This window comes from Monodelphis domestica, chromosome 3 (assembly GCF_027887165.1).
Source record: "Monodelphis domestica isolate mMonDom1 chromosome 3, mMonDom1.pri, whole genome shotgun sequence".
NCBI lineage: Eukaryota > Metazoa > Chordata > Mammalia > Didelphimorphia > Didelphidae > Monodelphis > Monodelphis domestica.
In genome coordinates this window covers 537,891,089-537,915,651 of record NC_077229.1, presented here as the reverse complement: position 1 = coordinate 537,915,651, position 24,563 = coordinate 537,891,089, and the positions used below count along the sequence as shown (strand labels likewise).

Here is a 24,563-nt window from a genome sequence, read left to right as displayed (position 1 = left end):
GTCGACCTTAAATTAATATTATATCAGTCTTTAAAAGTGATTTTAAAATCACAGACCCCAGTATCAGGAGGTCAGACACGACAATGTCTCCGCGACTCCTATGTCTCACCACTGGGGTGCCCCAGGATGAAGGCTGGGATGGAGGTAATTTACTTCATACTACTGACAACCAGGGGACTTTTTTGAGATATGTGAGGCATTTAAGAAACCAACAAAAGGGTTAAGAAACCAGAGAATCTATAGGAAGAGAAAGAAGAAACAGGAGAGTAAGCTGAGTGCAGGTGAAATGATCAAAAGCCAGAACAGAAGGCAGTTAAGGCTTTGACTGAGATAGCTGAATCTTCAGCTGCTTTGTTTGAGAATATAAAGACTGTTAAGCAAGGCAATGCTTTGCTGACTGTCTGTATAATGGCTGAGCAGCTAAAGGAAGATGGCTGAATCTAGTTATTATGTACAAATGTTGTTGGATCTTACTTACTGCCATCTAAAGCATGAAATTTTCTCAAGGGTGCTTATGCTGCCCTCTTACTGCTTTCTCTGGTTTTGGAGCAGAAAAAAGTACGCTTTGTTTTTTCATTTATTTTATTTTTCGATCAACAAGCATTTTTTCTTTCTCCTACCCCACTCCTAAATGAAAAAGAAAAAAGAGAAAAAGAAAATCAAAACCCTCATAACAAATGTGCAATACAGGCAGCTAGATGGCCTCAGAGGATACAGAGTCAGCTCTGGGGAGAGGAGGAGGTCCTGGGTTCAAACCTGAACTCAGATATTTTTTGGCTCCATGACCCTGGACAAGTCACTTAACCCTCAAGCCTGTCTCATTGCTCTTCTGCCTTGGAATTCATAGTATCAATTCTAAGATAGAAGGTAAAGGGTAAAAAGAAAACTAAAAACAAAACAAAACAAATATGTAATAAAAAAAAATTCCCTCCTCATTGGCCTTGTCCAAAAAGTCATCCTGAGACTTAATTTTTGCCAGGAGAGGTTAATATGCTTTATCATTGGTACTTTGGAATAATGACTGATCACTATACTGATCAGTATTCTTTTTTTCTTTAAACCTTTACCTGTGTTTTAGAATTGATACTAGGTATTGGTTCTGTCTACATGAAATTTGAATGCCTCAGTTTACCGCTACCCTTTGAGAACCCCAGTGTCAGGCACCTTTGTTTTGTTTTAAACTATGGACTTTAAGACTGTTTGGGGACCCTAGCCCTAAACCACTATTAACTTAGAGAAGTGCCATTAAAACAACTGGCCATTATGGCAAAAAAAAAGAAAAAAAGGAAAATTATAAAGGTTGGAGGGACGTGGGAAAATTGGACTATGGACTGATACAATCATCTAAAGAGCAATTTGGAAATATGCCCAAAAGGCCATAAAACTGTCTAATCCAGCAATACCACTACTAGTTCTAAACCTGAAAGAAATCAAAGATATGGGGAAAAGATGTTTAAATACAGAAATATTTATTTCAGTCCTTTTTGTGGTAGCAAAGAATTAGAAATTGAAGTGATGTCAATCAATTAATTGGGGAATGATTGAACAAGTTGTTGGTATATGATTATAATGGAATACCAGTGTGCCATAAGAAATAATGAATAGCACAATCACCAAAAAAACCTATTAAAGAAGTGATACAAAGTGAAGTGAGCAGAATCAGGACATTATATATAGTAACAGAAATAATGAATGTTGATCAATTGTGAATGACAACTATAATCAGCAGGACAAAGATCCAAGACAACTCCAAAGAACTCATGACAGTTGAGGCTATCCTATGGGCAGCATGCCAGGCCTGAAGTTGGAAAGACCTAGGTTCAAATCTTAACTCTGACACTTCCTAGATATGTGATCCTGAGCAAGTCACTTAACCCCAATCTCCTAGTGCTTACCACTCTTCTGTGGGAGGTAAGGGTTTAAAAAAAAGAAAAAGAAAAAAAGCTATCCACTGCCATAGAAGGAAGTGATGGGGTGTGAATGCAGATTAAAGCATACCACTTTTTGCTTCATATCCTTCATGAGTTTTTTCCTAATATAAATTATGTGTCTTCTTACCATCTTGAAAGAGGGGGAGTTGAGGGAGAGGACAACATGGACTGTAAAATGTCAGAAAATGATTATTCACAATTGTTTTAACATTTAATCTAGAAAAATAAAAATAATAATTTTTAAAAATATTTGTTAATATTAGTATATAGTTGTAATAAAAAAATAAAGCTAAATATTTTTTGAACTGGTTCTATATTTTCCTCCATGCTTTTTAGGCATGGGGTGGGAAATTAGAGGAGGCAACTCAGTCAAGGAGAATATAGTTTAAGGAATATCTAGCTGCCTTGTGCTTATGTGGCTGATGTTGTCATGGGGTACTTCCTCAAAGCAAGTATTTTAAATAATTTTGAAACAAGTTTCTTAATTTTAAACCTGAGGGGGCAGCTGGGTAGTAATTCAGTGTATTGAGAGCCACGCCCTGGGACAGTAGGTCCTAGGTTCAAATCTGCTCTCAGGCACTTTCTAGCTGTGTGACCCTGGGCAAGTCACCTAACCCCCATTGCCTAGCCCTTCCCACTGTTCTGCCTTGGAACTAATTCTAAAGCAGAAGGTAAGGGTTTAAAAAAAAAATTAAACCCGAATTTTTTGGTGTAGTCAGACAACCAAATTAAAGTTTTATTTTTTTTCAAGCAATCATCTCAGCAGTCTGACAAGTAGATCAAATATTTCCACCTTATGTTAATTTAATGTATAACCCTGTGAAATTGCTTGTCAACTCCTGGAGGAAGTTGTTCCTGAGAGACAACAGGAATCATGTACTCATGGGGAAAAATTTTTTAAATAAAAGAAATTTAAAAGAAAGAAATTTAAATAAAGTTAGAAAGTTAGAATTTGAAATACAGCTGAATCACTGATGGATGTAGTAGCCATAGGATTAATAAGAAAACAATGATTTCTACCATGATTCAAAAGGTTTTTCCACTTTTCCTTTGTTTATTGTTTAGAGCATTTCTAAATCTAAATACCTCTATATACATTTATGGGTATCTAGGTGGTACAACGTATAGAATGCTCAGCCTCGAGTCAGTAAAATTCATCTTCCTGAGTTCAAATCTGGCCTCTGACACTTACTAGCTGTGTGACGCTGGGCAAGTAAGTCCCTTAAGCCTGTTTGCCTCAGTCCATCTGAAAAGTGTCAAACCATCCAAAATCTTCGCCAGGAAAATCCCAAACGAGGTCACACAAAGTCAAAACACGTATCATACATAACATATAACATACACACATATATCAACCTGTTCCCATTCCAAAGTGACTAAGGAACTTATGGTTCTCACTTTAATTAATTTCCCCACGCACGGTGCCTAATCAAAATGGGCAGAGTGGGCTGTGGGAAGATTTAGAGAGGGGCCTCTGTCTCTTACTGCTCGGGATCCATAGTCTGAACTCAGTGCGGAAGAAATCACGGAAATGCACCAAACGAGAAAGGCTTCCAGAGCGCCGGGTAGGCAGACGGAAGAGAGCAGGGAACGTACCGTTCGGTGTAGTTCCTGGAATTACAGGCTTGACTTCCTCCTGGGCAGCTATCAAAAAAGGTAAAATAAAAGCCCCCAACTCAAAAATAAGGAAAAAAGCGCGAAAAGATATTCTGGGTGGAAGCGACCTAACTGCGCAGCCGCAACCTATCCAAAGCTGTAACAGCCCAAGTAACCTATCTTCGGGTTTCAGAGCCAGCCTGTTGTTCTGCTGTTTCTCTGCTTGCTTCCCCTAGTGGTCACTCTTAGGAAATGAAGTATTCTTGGGCTCAAGCCACCTGGAGGGACAACATATTTCAACCTGTGAGGTTTTAGAAATAAAAGGGATCTGAGAGATTATCTTTTCTACTTATTCATTTTACAAGTCAGGAAACTGAGCCCCAAAGAGGTGAAGTGACTTGCTCAGAGCCTCCCAGATAAATAAGATGCAGAGCTGGCATTTGCATTTAGGTCCTCTAGGATCATTTCGACTACAGGCTGACTCCCATACATTGTTATTCCTGGGATTTCAGTTTTACTCTTATTTACCGTGTCAACGTGGATTTTTGGATGACGCGGTTTACCCTGACCTTTAGTAAACCCCAGTGCCAAGTACCCCTATTTTGATGTGAATGTTAAGCACGTTTTTGTCTTGAAGGCTTCTCTATTGGATGAAAGTTTTCCTCTCCTGAAGCCCAGTTTCTTAGTTTGAACTGTCTTTGATTTGTTACAGCTGACCATTCCCTAATGCCATAGCTATTGACTGCAAAGAGGTTTTTGCGCCTGTTTGTGGTTAGTCTCTGTAGGCTTTCCAAAAAGGTATAAAGAGACTCTCAGGTTCACTATCTTTTTGAAGTTGGCATCTAGCATGGTGTCTTCTCTCAGGGAAGTTGTCATCTAGTATGTCTTCTCCCAGGAGAGTTGTTGGCAGAGGAATTGGAATCTAGTGTGGTGCCTTCTCCCCTGGGATGTGGTTCCCAGAGTCCCAGGGCCTTTTGGTTTTGTAGGGTATTTGATGTTTGATTCTGTATAGTGACCAAATACTTGAATTCTATCCATGTTCCTGATTAAAGAGTGATTTTTCTAACTACATTGGCAGTTCTGGTTATTTCCGAGTTAACAACTTAATGTTATTAATTCAGCAGGAAAAAAAATCACATCTCCTTGCACCTCTTCTCTCCTTTTGACCACAGTTTTGGTTTCAGATTTTTCACTTAAGATGTAAAAGCTCCAAATCAAGCTAAAATTATAATATTGACTAATAAATGGTAATTCCTCTGTTTTGATTGATATTTGAGTTTGCATTGAGGTGCATTGCCTTCTTTGAGAATGTAAGGGCAGACACTAAGCAAGTAAAGGTAGAAGATGGAGCACAAGATTTGGAGCCAGAAGACCTAGGTTTGAATTTCAACAAAGCTATTTTGAGGATCAAATGAGAATAATGTATATAAAGCTCTTTGCAAACTTTAAAGTACTACACAAATACTAACTACTATTATTGTTGCTATTATATTATTATTGACTCTCTGGATGACTCTGATCTATAAATTAAAGGTCTGAATACAGAACATAAATCTACTAGTAATTTTAAGGGAACAAGCATATAAAACACATGAGGCAGCCTAGTGTAGTGGATGAAGACAGGTGTGGGAACTAACTAGACCTCTCTGCGTTCAAATTCTACCTCTAACACACCCTAGACAATTTTCCCCCTTTATTCCAGTGACAAATTTACATGTAAGTTTCCCATGATTACATGATTCATGTTGTCTCTCTTTTCTTTCCCCTCCCCATCCCAGTGTTGACGAGCAATTCCACTGGGTTATACATGTATTATCACTCAAAACCTGTTTCCATATTCATTTTTGTCTAGACAAATCTTAAGACTATAAGTTGTCAAGAAGGTATTGAGTAGCATTAGTATAAGGAATTTCTTTATTTGAGAGTTCTCTATGCTAGTGAAATCACAGGTTCCATCTCTATCCTTATATGTGTGACAATATGACTGTTGCTCTAGATGCTTTTCTTTACCCAATTCAAGACATACCCTTTAATTTCTGGTCTCTGTCTTTTGCTCACACTGTACCCTATTCGTAAAATTTCATCCCTCTCCCCCTTATCTTAGAATCACAAATCTGGAGCTGAAAGGGAACTTAAGAGGTTATTCCTATTTACCTATGAGTAAATTGAATCTGAAAAAGGTTAAGTGACTTATTCTAGGTCACATCCATCCTTAAAAGCCTGACTCACATTTTCCTTTCTTAATTCTGGATGAAACCTATTTAGTGTAACCTCAATGAAAGTAAGGGCTTTGCTCATTTTAATTTTATATCTATCTCCCTTTCTTACCTAGGAAACTAGATGATCTCCAAAGTTCCTTCCAGCTTTAATATTCTGTGATTCTGGCCTAAATATGTTCCATCCCAGCTCACTGTAGCCACTCAATGAAATACAATCATTCACTATCACTGGAAAAAAAAATCTGGGCCACTCAATAAAAATAATCTTAGTCATGAATCTCCAATAAAACAGAAAAGTAAAATTTAGTCTATAACTTTGCCATAGGGCCCCAACAGTAGCTAGAGCTGAAGCTATAACCCATGTAGTATACAGATATAATAAGCCCCAAATTGGCATTTTTTCTGGGTATCATCTTTGCTGTTTTAATAGGCTGATGTTTATATTTATACTATTTACTTACAGGTATTGGATTTGCTCCTTGTAGATCTTATCAAGGGACTACAAATTGTTTTGGCCTAGAGTCCTGTTGGTGAACTTTTGGCACAAACTGCCTCTGGGAAGGGGCTATTGCCCTCCCCCTCTTTACTCGATGAGGACATTTCTCCCATCACTCACCCCTCTGCCCAGCAGCCCAATGGGAGCACTTCCTCCCTTCCCTGTCTAGGGTAAAAGGGGTGGCTCACATGTGGTGTGAGGGTTGCAGTTTGGGCACTAGGTCTCTAAAAGGTTCATTATCACTGGCCTACAGGAAGAATGTAATCCTATTCCCCAAACTCATTGGTAAGAGATTCTTTCCTAATTTGTAGAGATCAATGTCTTGTGCCTATTTGAGGAAGGGGAAGGAGTTGATGAGAGCAGGAAAGAGGGTGTGAGTTCTTCAGTTCTTCAGTTCTCTTCAAACTTGAGTTTCTTCTGGTCTCTTTGGGTACTTCTGCTTCTAGCTTCAAAATGTATAATGAACATCTGTTACCCTAAAAAAAGAACTACATTTCTGGGGAGCCCACTGACTTCCTGACCTTACATACTTCCTGTAGACAGGGGATATCAGGTGAGGACATGGAGGGTCCTGCCCTCTTTTTGGCCCTGTAGGCAAGCATGGTGGTGGTGAGTGGGGATTTTGAAATGGCTAATCAGCCATGGGTAGGTGGTCTTTATTTTGTATCCTTTTTATTCCTTTATTTCTAATGATCATTAATAAATCTCCTAAAATATAATTCTATTATTGACATTAATTTTAATTTTTACAAAAAGAGAAAATAAGTGAGGTCAACCCCATTTTGGGTTGCTGAAGAAAAAGACTGAAAAGACATGAGAGGAAATGAAATTCTTGATTATATCCATATCTCCGGCTTACAACATTAGAGACCTCATTGAACCCCTCAAGTGAGATCTAGGACTCTTAGCTGAATTGAGTTTCCCAAAGAGAGACCCCCTGTATTGTCTGTTTTATATTCACATCCACAGGCACTTACTTTCCATGGTTTTTGTTTCAATCAGTTGTAATGAAATACCCTCAATCTTCTTAACTTTCCTAAATCTTTTCTCTACTGTGACTAAGTTCAGCTTTTAATAGCTACTGCCTAGATTTTTTTTTAAGCCACCTTTCTCCAAGACTTTTCAGAAAAGCCTCTTGATCAGCTCAAGCCTGCTTGCCTGCTGCCTGCTTCTGCGCTGCAGCAATCCAGACCTGCTTGATCACTCTCCTGGTCCAGACCCGCCCAACTACATCCCTGGCCCCAGCAACTCTGGCTTCCGACCCAGATTGATTGCTCATTGCCCCAGGCCCAGCCCCAGGACCCAGGCTACTGGTAGCTGCCCTTGTGTCTTCAGAATCAAACACCAGCTGGTAAAAATGGGGGTGATCTTTTCTTAGGCTACAATTAGCCTCCATGTGGGGGCAGGGGACCACAAAGGGGTGGGGAGAAAGAGGAGAAGGAAGAGACTTTTCCAAAGAGGAAGTAACAAGCATGGCTCATTTCAAAGAGTATCTTTTGAGTGCACTAAACTGTTATTTATCTCACCTGAGATTCAGGGGAAAAATTCAGCTCCCTGCAATTCTTTGGCCCAATTTGAGATTCCAAAAACCTACCTTCACTATAGGGAGACAGCTCAGTGGATTGAGAGCCAGGCCTAGAGATGGGAGGTCCTGGGTTAAAATCTGGCCTCAGACACTTCCTAGCTGTGTGGCCCTGGGCAAGTCACTTGACCCCCATTGCCTATCCCTTACCAATCTTCTGCCTTCTGACAATAGGCATCTAAATGGATAATTTAAAAAAAACCAGGGAACTTTAAAGAGACTGGAGGTTATATTTTTAAGGCTTTTCAGACTCCAGTGTTTTATAAAACCCTCTGTATTTTATTGCATTTTGCTGATTGTTTTGTTTAAGATTTAATTTTGTTGGTTTTAAGTTCATATATTAATGCAGTCAATACTATTCTGTTATGCTGAATCATTTTAATGTACTGGCTTTTAACTACTGTTATATTCTGTTGCTTTTCCCCTAAAACTACTCTGAACAAATATTATTGAATAAGCCCATATAAAAACAGCTTTTTCTACTTTTGAATTTGTAAATTGTCACATAGAGGATAGATGGATTTCATCAGAACTGGTTACAATTGTATTAACAACCTTTGGAAAATTTAATGAGCTAAATATCTCAAATTTATTTTAAGGGGTCTTTTAGGCATGATATATATATATATATATATATATATATATATATATATATATATATATATATATATATATATATTTAACAATCTCTGATCATTTTGCCTGTCCCTAACAGGAGCTAAGGTCCATTTTAGTAGCTGAAGTAAAATACAATTATAATCCCCCCACATTTATAAGAATGGATGGGACATCACAGTCTCATACCAAAGGAGCTGGGAAGTTAATCCCAGGGCATAAGTACCCCTGGATGACTCCCAAAAGAGGAGCATCTCTCATTTATAACTCTTCAGCTCACTTTACCCAACATCAACAATACATAGGTTTGGGTTTTTCCTAGACTCCTCTGCCACATTTTTGTAATGATATCTAGATTTCCTGATGGTGTTCTAGACCCAAATAAGTTCTACTTTGTTTAAAAATGTATTTCCCAAGGTTGAAAGATTTGCTATGCCTAAAAATAAAATGTGACAAATATCCATCAGTTCATAGGCTTTTAAAAAAATGCCATACAGCAATTTATGTGAAATATTATAGTGCGTTTGTTTGCTATTGTAATTAATTGGGCTTCTGTGAATTTTGGGGATTTTGAACTACTGTTCTTTATAAAAAACTGTTATCTTGTGAAATTCATTTGCTTATACTCATGGGGGATCATGGCCAGGCATGAAGAGGAAATGGATCTCATTTTTGGTGAGAAAGCCTTGTATTCTATATTTCTTAGCTGATACAGTGTGTCAATGATCATAAGCTATATTTTTATTTTTAAAACCCTTTTATTATTATATTTTTCTTGCATGTGCAATATACTATTTCAAGTTTTTTTCTCTCCTTTTTTATATTTGAAGCACATATCACCAGTATTAAGATTTTTTTAACTTTTGTGATTTTGCAGTAATATAAGTTTAAAATACATTTGCTATCATGTGAATGCATGCCCCAAAAGCTTGAGACTATAAAAATGATGCCATTGATTGTTTTAAAAAATTATGGGACTTTGCTTAATGATTCAGTCTGATTCCAGGGCAAGATATACAAAAGTGCCATTGCACAGGGCCAAAGAAGCACAAAGTTAACCTGCACAGTGCCAATCAAGCACAAGGTCAAAGAGAACAACCAATCCCAATGGGGTTGATAAATTCTAAGCCAATACAAAGGACTTGAACCTAGTGTGAAGACTTGAGGTTACGACGCTTAACATGTTAAGACGTAGCCTTTCCTTGTATCCACACTCTTTGTGAAAATACTTACAGACAAGTATCTCAAATTTGGCTCCTACCTGGCTCCTATAATCTAGTCCCTTTTCTGTCTTTCATAATGTGGCAACTTTCTGTAGTTCTGGCTACTGACTGGGTAAATGCTTACTTGCTTATATCATTTTAATTGGGCCCTGATTCAAGAACGTGTTATAGATTTATTTTTCCTTTACTTAGAATTTTTACACATACGACTTTGTCTATATTTCATCCAGAAATTATTTTTTATTTGTTTTTTTTCTGATGTTTTTGATTTCTCTTACCCATTGATTCCTATACCGCATAACTCAGCCATGCATCCCTAAATGATCCCTGTGTTTTTCAATCACCCTCTTCAGGGGGGGGATGTATAATTATTATTTTATATTGCAAAATTTAAATTCCTTGAGAGAGAAATTTTTGGTTAAGAAACATGCTACCTCTCCAAATCTAGAAACTAAACTGTTTGGAGAAGATACCATGAAGATGGCTCCACAGACACAAGCTGCACGAGAAAGACCAAGAATGAACTTTGGGTGTGGGGTTTGAATGCATTTGTTTTGTATGTATACCCTTATGCCAAAGGGGACTGCCCCTTAACTGGCTTTTTATCAATGCACCTAGCAGTTATTGGTTTTGTTCTCTTTTCCTTTTATCCACAAATTATTGCAATCTTTAAGTTGAATATATATCCATGATCCTTGGGGAAACTGTTTTCACAATAGGATGGGAGGGGGGGGGATGTAAAAATGGATATTTGAACCCCAGACTTCAATCCCCAGAAGTCCTTGGTACTTCCCAGAATTCCCTATAATCTCACCTGAGTCCACCTGGGCAAGAACACAATTTAGTACTTAAAGGGTTCTCTGCCTCCCAAGAGGTCTCTTTTCTTCCATTTCTAAGCACACATGTCTCTCTACTCGGCATGGAAGATGTAGTAAATGAAATGTGAATGGGCTAATCAGCCCTAGGCATGTGCTTTTCTTATTTTGTATTTCTTTATCCTTGATTTCTAATAATCTTTAATAAACCTCATAAAATATAACATTTTTATCAGTAGAAACTAATTTAATTTTTACAAATGGGAGCCCTTGAAACTCCCCTTACCTTCCATCTTAGACACAACACTGTATATTAGTACCAAGGCAGAAGAGAAATAATGACTAGGCAAGTGACTTGCCCAGGGTCACACAGGTAAGAAGTATTTAAGGCCTGCTTTGAACCCAGGAATCCCTATCCCCAGCCTGGCTCTAGGCCTGGCTCTCAATCCACTGAGCCACTTAGCTGTCCCCCCAGCTAAATTTTTAAAATTCCATAATTACCCCCATCCCTAATCCCAGATAAATTAAAAACTGGTGAGCCAAATTGGAACAACTTCAAAGAATGTCTCACTTGAGAGGAGGGCTGGGAACTTTGGAATTGAAACTACAGAGATTGGACATTAGTTTCATATTTCCTATCAAAACAACTAGAAATTATTGTAGAAAGAGACATATCCCACAAACCCCACTCTAAAAGCTATTTTTGCTTTTTTTTTTTCTTGTATTTTTTTCTAGTTTGAGTAAATTAATCCAACTTTGTAGTTGTATTCAAGTATTTTTGTTCCTTACATTTTCAGATATCCCCCTTTTTTTTTTTAAACCATTACCTTCCGACTCGGAATCAATACTGTGTATTAGCTCCAAGGCAGAAGAGTGGTAAAGGCTAGGCAATGGGGGTCAAGTGACTTGCCCAGGGTCACACAGCTAGGAAGTGGCTGAGGCCAGATTTGAACCTAGGACCTCCCGTCTCTAGGCCTGGTTCTCAATCCACTGAGCTACCCAGCTGCCCCCAGATATACCTTTTAAAATATTTTCTTATGTAGAAGAAAAACATATGACTTAATCACTTGTTTATATGGGTCTATGATTTGGGGTTTTGGTTTTAAAAAATTGCTCTATTGCAAAAATGAATAACATGGAAATACTAGGCATCAAGTGATAACACTTGTATAAGATTTATGGTGAATAAATTACAACTCAGTAGTAAACAATGTGGCCTTTGAGAGCTTTTATTCAGTTCTACTATAGATCGAAGAATTGAGTCAGTCTTTCCAAATAGGATCTAGGAAATTCAATAGGTAAAGAGCACAAGAAGAGAAGATCTGAAACCAATCCCACTCTTCCTTATCCTACCTCTTCCTCTTTTACAGGCCCAGGGCTCCGGCTCTTCACAGTGTTTGGCAGTTTAACTCAGAACCCTAGAAGCATTTCTAATTCTTTTAATCAATACCGACAGATTTCTTGTGTCTTTTGATCAATATACCCATGCCCTTAAACAGCACTTTAGTCTTTCCAAATAAAAGACTTGTTCCGACCTAGTTTACAGCTTTGGTCTATTCCATAACCAAAAGACATAGTTATCTCACTTGATAAAGGTGTCTGGCAACTTGTAGTTAACATTAATCACAATTCAGGGGTGAGGGGAGGCCCTTTTCCACTATATTGTAAACTGAGGTAGTACAGAGGCTGAAGGACAAGTTGGTCTCCACCCCCTGACTTGGCTTTCTTGGCTTATCCTATCTTGCCCTCTCTCTTAGGTGAGCTGTGTCTCAGCTCTAGGCAAACTTCAGGGGCAGCAGAGGACGCCATTACCCCGAAAATCTTCCTTTCCCCTCAGCTCTCCTGAAAAGCATTTTTCTTTTTCACTTTCTAAGTGTTTTCTTTTTTATTACTCAACTTTAAGTTTTCCTTTTCTCCTCGCTTCCACTATGCCTTACCAACTCAAGTACTTGTTCAGAGGTTAAATACTCTCTCCCTTCCCTTTCCCCTCAGCTGAGCCTCTGCGCTTGCAAGAGTCCAAGCAGCTGGCAGCTGGCGTGGCTGTGCGGCTGTTGGAGTCGATACATTCAGAGTTGGTCGGAGTCCAGTGTCCCAAGCTTGAGCTGTTGTTGATGTAGCGTGAAGTCCGAGTCTTTAACGCGCTCACCCTTCCCGTCGTTCTGTCTAGCACCTGTGCGGACCACTCACAGCTAGGGGACTTGTTCCTGCTACTTTGTTCCGGATAAACACATACTGTACCCTCCCTTTTACCACTGGCAGCCTTATTGTTCACAAATTTTGCTACCCCCACCACGCTTGACTACTGGATTTGTCTATTCACTGGTTCCAATTGTGGTGTTAAAGAGGGAGTTCAGAAGGCCAGTGGCTTGTAATTTATGCCCAGGCCAGGGAGGGAAGGGGATTCACGATTGTTATTTGTAGGAATCCTGAGGAGGGGGGTGGGAGAGTTGGAGGAGCTGCGGTTGTTTAGCAACAACCTCGAGGACTGTCCCAACTGCGGGAGCAGCTGCAGACAAAACTGCTACAAAACAAGCAAAGTATCCTGGTTCTTGCTCATCTTAGCATCCCTGACTATACAAAGGAAGATGTGAAATTGTTGGAGACAAGAACTGGAAGAAGAAAGAAACCACTTGAACTTTGTGTACTTCTCCCCTTCTTCTCACCCCAACTTTTGGCATTTCCCCACTTCCCTTCTTTTTGTTTAAATGGAGCACTCCCAAAATGTTTTTTGGTCAACAAGAATACTGGTTATAGAATAAATCTACTTTTAAAATCAGAATTTGCCTTGGAGGCTGAGTGAAGATACACAAGAAGGAATTAGTGGCGTGAAGTTTATGGAGTTGGAAAAACTCATTCTGGTTTGACCTGGTATTTCTGGCTCCTGGATCTTTGCCAAAGTGGATGCACTCGGAGGTATGTCTGGAAAGAAAAACAATGGTATCAGTAGTAAACTGCCCCCAAGTTGTGTGGGAAACAAGGGAGGAGGGGATGATGGTGATGGGTATTGTTTAAATTGTGTCTTCGAAAGTTTTTGTTATTATTTGGGGCTTAGCCAAAATTTTCGAAAGTGTTACATTTGACCAGGCAGTACTCTCTTTTCCACACCCTTAATCGTGGAGTTATTTTTATTTTGCATAATATATCAATACTTGGAAAGAGGGAAAAGGAAGAAAGTGCTGGCTTTCTCTCTTAGAATGTATTTTCCTTACTTAACATCTTTTTTAGATCAGTTAACCTTTCTCTTTGAAAATTTAACATTCTATATCTCTTTCTTCCTTTACTTGCTTGATCTATTAAGGATGTGCTGGTAGTGGGCTGCAAAAACACCTTTTAGCAAGAGGTAGAGAGGATGTCAGGCTTAGCTTTCAAATGTAAATACAGTTGTCCTAGGATGTTTGTTCCTGTGAGTCTCCATTTACTTGATTCTTTGTGAATGTTGCCAAGGTTTTTGGGTTTTTTAAATCATCTATCCTAAATTGATATGTTATTTTCAATAATTTCTTATTTATTATTCAACTTTTTTGAATGAAGCCCTGTCTACTTGCTAGCATTAGCTCTGTCTGTGCCTGTCTGTCTCTATCTCCATTATCTGTTTATCTCCATTTCTCTTTCTCTCTCTACATTTTGGAACTTCCAGTGGTACTTTAGAGTCAACATATTATATATATCAACTCTTTAAAGATCCATGATTCCCTCTATGGCCCATATAGATGCAGAGCACAACCCTTCTAAACTTCAGTCTTAATGAATTCCTTTGAACAAAGCATTGATGGCTAAATGTACCATTCTATGGCCAAACAACGCTGTATTGCATTTGTTTCATTTTCTGGAAAAAGAAACAAGTGTAATATAAAACCCAGTGGAATTGCACTTTGGCTATGGGAGGCTGGTGGGAGGAAGGGAGAGAAAGGACATAAATCATGGAACCATGGAAAACTTTTCTTAATTAATCAATTAAATAAATTTTAAAAAAGAGAAATAAGCATACCGTTTAACTTGTAAAATGCATATAAATTATGTAATATGATCTCAAGCAAGTAAAATCATCTGTAAAATTGGTTGAAAATCTGTATGACAGGCAAGACAGATGATAATACCCTGTGTCCTTTGTATTGAATCTGGGTTTTGTTGCCTTTTAATGGAGTTTTTGCTTTTATCCTCTATACTTAAAAAAACAAACCCAAATTCAATACTAAAGTATCCATTCCAAGTCAAAAGAGTGGTTAAGACTTAGTTGGGGTTAAGTGACCAACTTGTTCAGGGTCACCAAACTAGGAAATGCCTGAGACCACATTTGAACCCTGTACCTCCCATTTTCAGACCTGGCTCTCTATCCCCTGAGCTACCTAGCTGCCCCTTTCATTCTAAACTTTTTTATTTGTTCATACAGGTCTCATGCATTTCTCTGAATTCTTTAATTTGAATTTCCTTATAGTGCTTTAATATTACATTAAATTCGTATGTTGCACGCCTTGTAGTCTTCTCTTCTTCTAGGGCACCCTATGAGTCTGCACTCCTAAAACTCATGACTCCCCACTTAAGAACTTTCCTTTCGTGGTTTAATTGTATATAAACACAATTTGCTCAAAGCAAATTTATTAGGATGGCATAGTAAGAACAATAACTAAAAATCTTTCCCTCTATAAACCTGCAATATATTCTCCTAAAGATATGCACAGCATCTGTGGAAAGGGTGAGCACAAATTTAAAATACAGTGCTAGTGAGGTAGACATAAAGCCAAGTCACCTTGTGCCTTCAGTACACTAGGGCTTTAATATCCTTTCCTCTTGTAGTTTTCTCAAATCTCCTCTTCATTTTGTCCCATGTCTCCCCTAAATCCAGCTCCAGCACAGTGTACCCATTGCATGGTTTGCTCAACTAGATGTCCAGGGTTCAATTCTCCCCACAGTTTGTCTTAAATTACAAGAGCTAGTTCTCTCTAGAGTTCATAATCATCCCCTTCACACTTCTTTTACAGAACAATCCATTAGAGAATACCTTTCAATTTTACACATCTTATTAAGCCTTTTTTTTTTCAGATCACTTTTAGAAATGTCAGGACATGGGTTGGTGTATTTGCAATCAGCAATATATTGAACGTTGATGAATTAATTTCAAATTTAATTTTATTTGGTTATTAGATTCCTAATGCCAATGTCAGGTATTCAAGCAACTATCATTTATACAGATTTTACATCTTTGCTTCCTTTCTGCTTCTCACATTTTGATTATTTGATTGGATGCTAAAAAGGATGACAATTGGACCAGAAAGAAAATATTTAAACTCAATTATGCAATTTGGTAGAATCTTGGGGTTATCTGCTTAGAATCTGGATAAGACCTTAAGCCTAACACTCATTTTATAGAGGAGGAAATTCAGGACCTAAGAGATGGTATGTCCAAAGCTATAATTAAGTGTATTTATTCCTAATCCAGGGTTCTCTGCACTTCTTTTGATTATAGTAATTTCTGTTTGAGATTTGAGTGGAGAAAACTTGTGAAAATGAGTTATAACAGTTATCTGTGAATTTGGTTTTTTAAAAAAATTCTCTATTATAATCTAGGATGGGTATAATGCAGAACCTTTTATAATCTAGAACTTTGGTAATGGTGATTGCTTTTAACATGTTCTTAAAAGTTCTTTGAAGTGAATCAGTGGGATTTAAAATATAGAACACTTCCTTTTGCTTTCTCCCTGTTCTTTCTTTCTTTTTCCTTTCCCCTCTTCTGGAACAAGTGGACAAAATTAGACATTTTATGGAATGAGAGATTTGGAGATCAATGTTTGAGTTCAAGGGCTCTGATTAAATGGACTGACTTGAAAGAGAGAGATTTTGAAAATTGTATTAAATGACCTAGAGGGAACCATTTAGAATATCTGGTTTATGTGAATATATGCTTCTCTGTCTTGGTTTGAAGTGACAATAGTTGAAATGCAACACTGCTCATGTGATAGCTGGACAAAAGGGCTCACTGTGTGGGGTTGGCTGACATTCCATTCAGCTTCAGCTAGAAGTCTGTCTGAGTTTGGTAGTCTTAGGGAAATGGAAGCATTGGTATTAGATACATCAAAAAAAGGAAAAGGGAATGGAAAATAAAGATCAACATCTCTCCTATATAACCTGTTTATATGTCAATAAACATATTGTAAATTTAACCTGGCATACGTTTATCTGGGGAATAAAAGTAATTCTCTGAAATTTTCATTCACCACTATTACTATGTGTATAACTTTTAAATGTAGATGACTTTTTAGGTCAACTAATTTATTTTTATCGATAGAGAAATTGTTCACTAGAATGACTGAGTAGCTTCTTTTCTTATGTTAAAAAAAGTATTTTTCTCTATTTATGTGCATGTCCATCAAAGATTTTTTAAAATTTATATAGATATATTTAAAATCAGTAAAATCTGTCTTCTCTCCCTCACAACCTAACCCATCCAATTAACAAGAACAACAACAACAACATTAGAAATATGAATTGTTAAATAAATCAAATTTCCCCAATGTCCATGTTAAAAAATATATATGTCTCATTCTCCATTCTGAATTCATTACCTCTGGATCAGGAGGTGGGTGTTATCATTAGCCCTCTGGAGTTGTGGTTGATCATTATACTGATCAGAGTCCCCAATTTTTTCAAAGTTGTTTGTCATTACCAAATTGTTGTCATTGTATAAATTATTTTACCGGTTCTAGTGACATCACTTGCATCAGTTTATAGTGTTCAGGTTTTTAACCAATAAAAGAATATGAGGACATTTCTCCAGTAATAACATTGTTTATTAACGGATGTATCTAACCGCTAACCAAGAATGGCTCCTCCAACCTCATTAAGGAAAAAGAGAGCAAGTGAGTCCTGCCTCTTGCTTATAAAGGGAATTGTATCATCTTTTTGATTGGCCTAATAGGAGGTTAGGGCCTACCTTCCCAGTTCCCCACTGGTGGGTGGAGGGAAGGAGGGAGAGAGAGAGGGAGAGAAAAGAGAAGAAAAGAGAGAAAGAAGGGGTGGGAGAGGGAGACAGAGACACAGAGGCCCTCAACCAAAAGTTTAAGAAAGTTTTAGTAGAGAAATTATTATAATTCAATATTAATTTTCCACAAGTTCATACAGATCTTCCAGGGTTTCTCTGAAACTATCCCCTTCATCATTTCTTACAGGAAAATAATATTCTATTATGTTCTGTAAATAACTTGTTTAGCCAGTTCCCAATCTATGGGCATCCTTTCAGATTCCCATATTTTTGTCATCTGAAAAAGAACTACATCTATTTTTGTGCATATTCGGAGTTAGTTTATCATAGGACTAGTCTCTAATTTACCCTTCTTCTCATTTCCCCATCTCTCTTCTATTTTTCTGTTGTGTGATAAATGTATTTCTGTTTTCATTGATATGTTTTCTACCCTCTTTTGATAAATGAAAATGAGGGTCACATGTCACCTGTTCCCCTTTCCTCCTTGTATGTATAACTTGTGAACCCTTATTATGTGAGACAATTTTACCTTTCTGTGGCATTTATTCTCGACCTAGAAACTCTAGATTTTGGCTCCTGGGAGTCAAAAATTTTTGGTTCCTGGAAGTTTTCATCTTTTTTATTTATTTTTTTTTTTTTGGAAATGACTGGTGGATTCCTCCTATTTCCACTTGCTTTCTTCCACCTCCTCCATGCTTTCTTTTAAGATAACAAAATATTCTATAGAGGCTCTTTTTTTTGGGTCATAGCTTTCTAGTGGTTCAATGATTCTTAATATTTTTTCTATGAAAACCTTACATTTTCTTTTTTTTTCAGACTTGATTTTGTTTCAGTATTTTTTATCTCATGGAATCATTGGCTTCTATTGGTACATTCTAGTTTTCAGAGAGTTTGTTGTTAGGCAAAAAATTTTACCTCTTTTACCAAACTATTAATTTCCTTTCCAATTCTTCCACAGTTCTCATTTTTTCCAGGTTTTTCCTTTATTATTCTTATTCCATTATAAAAACATTTTAACTCCTGTTTCATCTCTTTCAAAAATTCAATTCAATTTATGTCTCCAAGCTATGTTTTCCTTTGAAACTTTGCTTATAGATGTTTTAGAGTCATAGTCTTCTTCAGGGTCATAATCTTAGGTGTTCCTTTCTCTTTAAACAGCATTTTATGGTGGTATTCTTTTTTTTATATGTTTGTTCATTTGCCCATCCTTCCAGCTTACTTCTTGACGTTGTACATAATGTTAGGATTGAGCTTTAAATACTTTTAGAGGGAAGGTCTGAACCAACCCATTGCTGTTGGGGGGAGGAGGGGATGATTGATCTTACAATATCAGGAATAGCTCAGAATAGGGACCTGAAACTTTCCGTGATCCCAAAATGGTCTGATCAGGGCAAAGTCTGGTTCCTTCCCAACTTCCTCTGAACTCCTTAAGTTTCTGACCTGGATTTCAATATCAGCAATTATTAGACTACTGCTGGATTTAACTGTTATCAGCCAGTTAGTAAACTGCATACATTCAGACTAACAGAACTACAGATTACCCTTTGTTCTGGGATTCCTGACTTTATTATTCCTCTACAGGTTTAAAATTGTGCCAGAAGCTGGAGCTGAGACCCTCATTTGCTTTGAGCCATACCAACTCTACCTTGCTTCTGAACTTACTCCTTCCTTGAAATATTGCTCAGGTCCTCTTTCCACTCCTTACAAATAATGTTACACTCCTGGGTACACAGGTCACTTCCTCAGTTTGTCCTGAATCTGTGACCTAGAACTGGGTAACAAAGTGGGCAGTAAAGATGCCACATAGCACCCATTCTCATCACAGTGACCTGATATGGGTGTGGGACCTCTTACCCAGTCTTTCCTGGGTCCCTGAGGGCTCCATAATAGTATCACTCTTTGCTAGACATTGTCCTAAGGCTCCATAGATTTCTTTGCTCTTCTCCTTGCGCTGACTTGGGTTAGAAAAATAACTCACTATGACTTTTTTATTGCATTTTTATATTAAGAATCTGCCTGGTATGTTTTCTATATCTGATGGGAGGAGGTTTTGGGAGAGAGGAAAAGGGGAAAGTTTGTTGTACTTCCTATTATTCCACTAGCTTGGTTCTGCCTCTGATTCATGTCATTTCTCCATCAAAGAATTTTATCAGATATAAGATCCTTCCAAATGACCCCATGTGCATTATAGGGATATGGACTAGATCTATGATTTTATAACTACTGTTTAGAAAACTCTTTTTACTGATGCAGCTCAGCTCCTTCTCTGTCGCTTATAGACTTAGACATCTGATTTGGGGATGGGTTAGGATAGGCAGATGCTAATCACAGGTTCAAAGATACTCTGTGGGTTTGTAGTCTTAAATTTTTTTTTTAAAAAAAGACAAGTGTTCAGATTTATTTGGAAATTCACAGTTTCTAATGGCACTACAGCTCTGTAGTTAGTCCTTAGGCCTCCACAAATGCATTCAAATCCAAGTCAGTCAGTAGAAACAATTAGCTCAAAGCAGAGGCCTATAAAGTGGCTAAAAATATTCAACAGGAGCCTCTCACTTAATTTAAACAGCTTTTGCGGAAAGAGTGGGATAAATGTGGCTGAAGTAATCCGTGCCATGAGTTCTCCTGCCTCTTCTTCTGGACAACATTGTCCTGGGCAGATATTTCAATTGGACTTTTTGTGTTTACTTCCCTCCATAGCTCAACTCCTAACTACAAGGGTTAATTCTTCCTTGAATCCATGTCTGGATCTCTTCTCTGTGGCTAGAGGTCTATGTATCTTGAAGTTGTCTCCGGCCTTGAATGCTGTCTTTTCTGTGACTGTCTGGTTAAACAGTGTGTATCTCTGCTCACTTTTAGTCTGCTACTGGTTGAATAGCTCTGATATAAGATACTGTGGCTGATGAAGAAGAAAGAACATTTCCTCACCATTCACTGCCCTTTGGTAGAGCTGTAGGGATCACATTCCACATAGATGTTCCCTGTTCAGAATTTCTGTGGAGAGCTTCCCCTCATCTCCCTTTGGAAATTTGTCTGGCATTGAGCATCAGGAAACATATAGTGGAGGGCATTGTGACTCAAAGGGTCTTCAGAAATCCACCAAGTCTGAAGGAATCCAACTGCCTGTGACTGAAACTTTTATACCTTCGAATGACCAAGGATTGCATTAGGGAAGCCTGAGCCAGTCTGGTACTGGGGACAAAGGAGCTTTTTCACCTTTAAGGAAAGCTACTACCTAAGGGTTAGGGAAAGAGGAGCCTAAGCCTCTGCCTGTTATCTATGAAGGGAAAGAAATAGTAGTCCGCCTTTAGGGGGCAAATGATGGCTCAATTTGAGATATTTGAGTTTTAGGCAGACCTAGGTGAAGACTAGATCAGGTGGTCAGTCAAAGATATGTGTTTGGCTCTCAGAATATCACTTTTCTTACACTTCTATACCATACCATCATCCTGACTTCTTCCCCCAGGGAAGGAATCTGTTCCTGGAAACATTTTGGATTTCATCCAACCTGCTGTAGAATCAGGCGTTCATCCAGATTTTTAGCCACCTTGCTTGAAGTTCTTTTTCATGTTTTGTCTATCCTTATTAGAATATAAAATCTCTACTGGGCACCCGGATGAGTATATTTTTTTAAATTTGAATTAATTTATTTAGTCAATTTAGAAAATTATTCCTTGATTACAATAATCACATTATTTCCCTTCCTACCCTCCCCGCAGCCTATGCGCAATTTCATTGGGTAATACTTGTGTCCTTGATCAGAACCTATTTCCATGTTGTTGGTGTTTGCATTAGGATGTCATTTAGAGTCTACATCCCCAGCCATTTCCCGTCAACTCATGTATTCAAGCAGTTGTTTTTCTTCTGTGTTTCTACTCCCTCAGTTTTTCCTTTGAATTTGGATAGTGGTTTTTCTCGTAGATTCTTCCAAGTTGTTCTGGATCACTGCATTGCCATGAATGGAGAAGTCCATTACATTGGATTGTACAATAGTATATCAGTCTCTGTGTATAACATTCTCCTGGTTCTGCTCCTCTCACTCTGCATCACTTCCTGGAGGTTGTTCCATTTCCCATGGAATTCCTCCACTTTATTATTCCTTTGAGGAAAATAGTATCCCATCACCAACATATGCCACAATTTGTTCAGCCATTCCCCAATTGAAGGGCATCTCTCATTTTCAAATGTTTTGCCACCACAAAGAGCACAGCTATGAATATTTTACTACATGTCCTTTTCCTTATTATCTCTTTGGGGTACAAACCCAGCAGTGTTATGGCTGGATAAAAGGGCAGACAGTCTTTTAGCACCCTTTGGGCATAGTTCCAAATTGCCCTCCAGAATGGTTGGATCAATTCACAACTTCACCAGCAATACATTAATGTCCTGACTTTGCCACATCCCCTCCAGCATTCATTACTTTCCTTTGCTGTCATATTCGCCAATCTGCTAGGTATGAGGTGATACCTCAGAGTTATTCTGATTTGCATTTCTCTTATTATAAGAGATTTAGAACACTTTTTGATGTGCTTATTAATAGTTTTAATTTCTTTAACTGAATTGCCTATTCATGTCCCTTTTCCATTTATCAGTTGGAGAATGGTTTGATTTTTTGTACAACTGGTTTAGTTCTTTATAAATTTGAGTAATTAGACCTTTGTCAGAGATTTCTGTTATGAAGATTGTTTCCCAATTGGTTGCTTCTCTTCTAATTTTGGATACATTAGTTTTGTTTGTACAAAACCTTTTTAATTTGATGTAATCAAAATTATTGATTTTACATTTTGTGATTTTTTTTTCTAGCTCTTGTTTGGTTTTAAAATCTTTCCTTTCCCAAAGATCTGACATGTATACTATTCTGTGTTCACCTAATTTGCTTATAGTTTCCTTCTTTATATTCAGGTCATTCACCCATTCTGATTTTATCTTGGTGTAGGGTGTAAGATGTTGATCCAAACCTAATCTCTCCCATACTATTTTCCAATTTTACCAGAAGTTTTTATCAAATAGTGGATTTTTGTCCCAAAAACTGGGATCTTTTGGGCTTATCATAGACTGTCTTGCTGAGGACACTTACCCCAAGTCTATTGTACTGATCCTCTTCTCCGTCTCTTAGCCAGTACCAAATTATTTTGATGACCACTGCTTTATAGTATAGTTTGAGATCTGGTACTGCAAGTCCTCCTTCCTTTGCATTTTTTTTTCATGATTTCCCTGGATATCCTTGACCTTTTGTTCTTCCAAATGAACTTTGTTATGGATTTTTCTAATTTAGTATAAAAGGTTTTTGGTAGTTCAATGAGTATGGCACTAAATAAGTAAATTAATTTGGGTAGGATTGTCATTTTTATTATGTTAGCTCTTCCTACCCATGAGCAATCAATGTTTTTCCAGTTGTTTAGTCTAGTTTTAATTGTGTGGAGAGTGTTTTGTAGTTGTGTTCATATAGTTCTTGTGTTTGTCTCCGCAGTTAGATTCCTAAGTATTTCATATTGTCTAGGGTGATTTTAAATGGAATATCTCTTTCTAATTCTTGCTGCTGAGATATGTTGGAGATATATAGAAATGGTAATGACTTATGTGGGTGTATTTTGTATACTGCAACTTTGCTAAAGTTGTTGATTATTTTGACTAGTTTTTTAGTTGATTCTCTAGGATTCTTTAAGTAGACCATCATATCATCTGCAAAGAGTGATAGCTTGGTCTCTTCATTGCCAATTTTAATACCTTCTATTTCTTTTTCTTCTCTAATTGCTACTGCTAGTGTTTCTAGGACAGTATTAAATAATAGAGGTGATAATGGGCATCCTTGTTTCACTCCTGATCTTATTGGGAATACATTTACTTTATCCCCATTGAATATGATGTTGGCTGATGGTTTTAGATAGATACTATTTATTATTTTTAGGAAAGACCCTTCTATTCCTATACTTTCCAGTGTTTTCAATAGGAATGGGTGTTGTATTTTGTCAAAGGCTTTTTCTGCATCTAGTGAAATAATCATGTGATTTTTGTCGGTTTGCTTATTAATATGGTCAATTCTGTGGATGGTTTTCCTAATATTGAATTATCCTTGCATTCCTGGTATGAATCCTACCTTTTCATAGTGAATAACCCTTGTGATGACTTGCTGGAGTCTTTTTCCTTGTATCCTATTTAAGATTTTTGCCTTTATATTCATTAAGGAGATTGGTCTATAGTTTTCTTTCTCTATTTTTGATCTGCCTGGTTTTGGAATCAGTACCATATTTGTGTCTTAAAATGAATTTTGTAGAACTCCTTCTTTGCTTATTCTGTCAAAGAGTTTGTATAATATTGAGATTAGTTGTTCTTTGCATATTGGATAGAAGTCATTTGTGAATTGATCTGGACCTAGGAATTTTGTCTTAGGCAGTTCATTGATGGTTTGTTCAATTTCTTTTTCTGATATGGGGTTGTTTCTTCCTCAATTAGTCTAGACAATTTATGTTTTTGTAAATATTCATCCATATCACCTAGATTGCCATATTTGTTGCCATATAGTGGGGCATAATAGTTTTTAATAATTGCCTTAATTTCCTCTTCATTAGAAGTGAGGTCTGGTTTTCTTCTTTCCTTTTTAAAATTAGATTGACCACTACTTTGTCTATTTTATTTGTTTTTTCAAAGTACCAGCTTCTAGTCTTATTTATTAAGTCAATAGTTTTTTGACTTTCAATTTTATTAATTTCTCCTTTGATTTTTAGGATCTCTAATTTAGTCTTCAGCTGAGGATTTTTAATTTGTTCACTTTCTAGTTTTTTAATTTGCATGCCCAATTCATTGACCTCTGTCCTCTCTAGTTTGTTAATATATGAACTCGAGGATATAAATTCCCCCCTGAGTACTGCTTTGGCTGCATCCCATAGGTTTTGAAAGGATCTCTTATCATTGCCATTTTCTTCGGTGAAATTATTAATTGTTTCTATGATTTGTTCTTTAACTAACCGGTTTTGGAGAATCATATTGTTTAATTTCCAATTAATTTTTTATTTACCTCTCCATGTACCCTTAATAATTATTATTTTCATTGCATTGTGATCTGAGAAGGTTGCATTTATTATTTCTGCTCTATTGCACTTGTTTTCAATATTT

At 37.3% G+C, this 24,563-nt stretch overlaps 2 protein-coding genes across 2 annotated transcripts in view; one reads left to right on the top strand and one right to left on the bottom strand.

Moving 5' to 3' along the window:
• Window positions 1–3,735, bottom strand: part of C3H5orf63 (chromosome 3 C5orf63 homolog) — a 36,228-nt gene extending 32,493 nt beyond the window's left edge. Inside the window, exon 1 of the mRNA XM_003340585.4 lies at window positions 3,528–3,735. The gene's annotated coding sequence lies outside the window, so the exon portion shown is untranslated. The remainder of the gene's footprint in view (window positions 1–3,527) is intronic.
• An 8,587-nt stretch (window positions 3,736–12,322) lies between these two features.
• MEGF10 (multiple EGF like domains 10) overlaps window positions 12,323–24,563 on the top strand; it is a 177,250-nt gene continuing 165,009 nt past the window's right edge. Inside the window, exon 1 of the mRNA XM_007486611.2 lies at window positions 12,323–13,390. The gene's annotated coding sequence lies outside the window, so the exon portion shown is untranslated. The remainder of the gene's footprint in view (window positions 13,391–24,563) is intronic.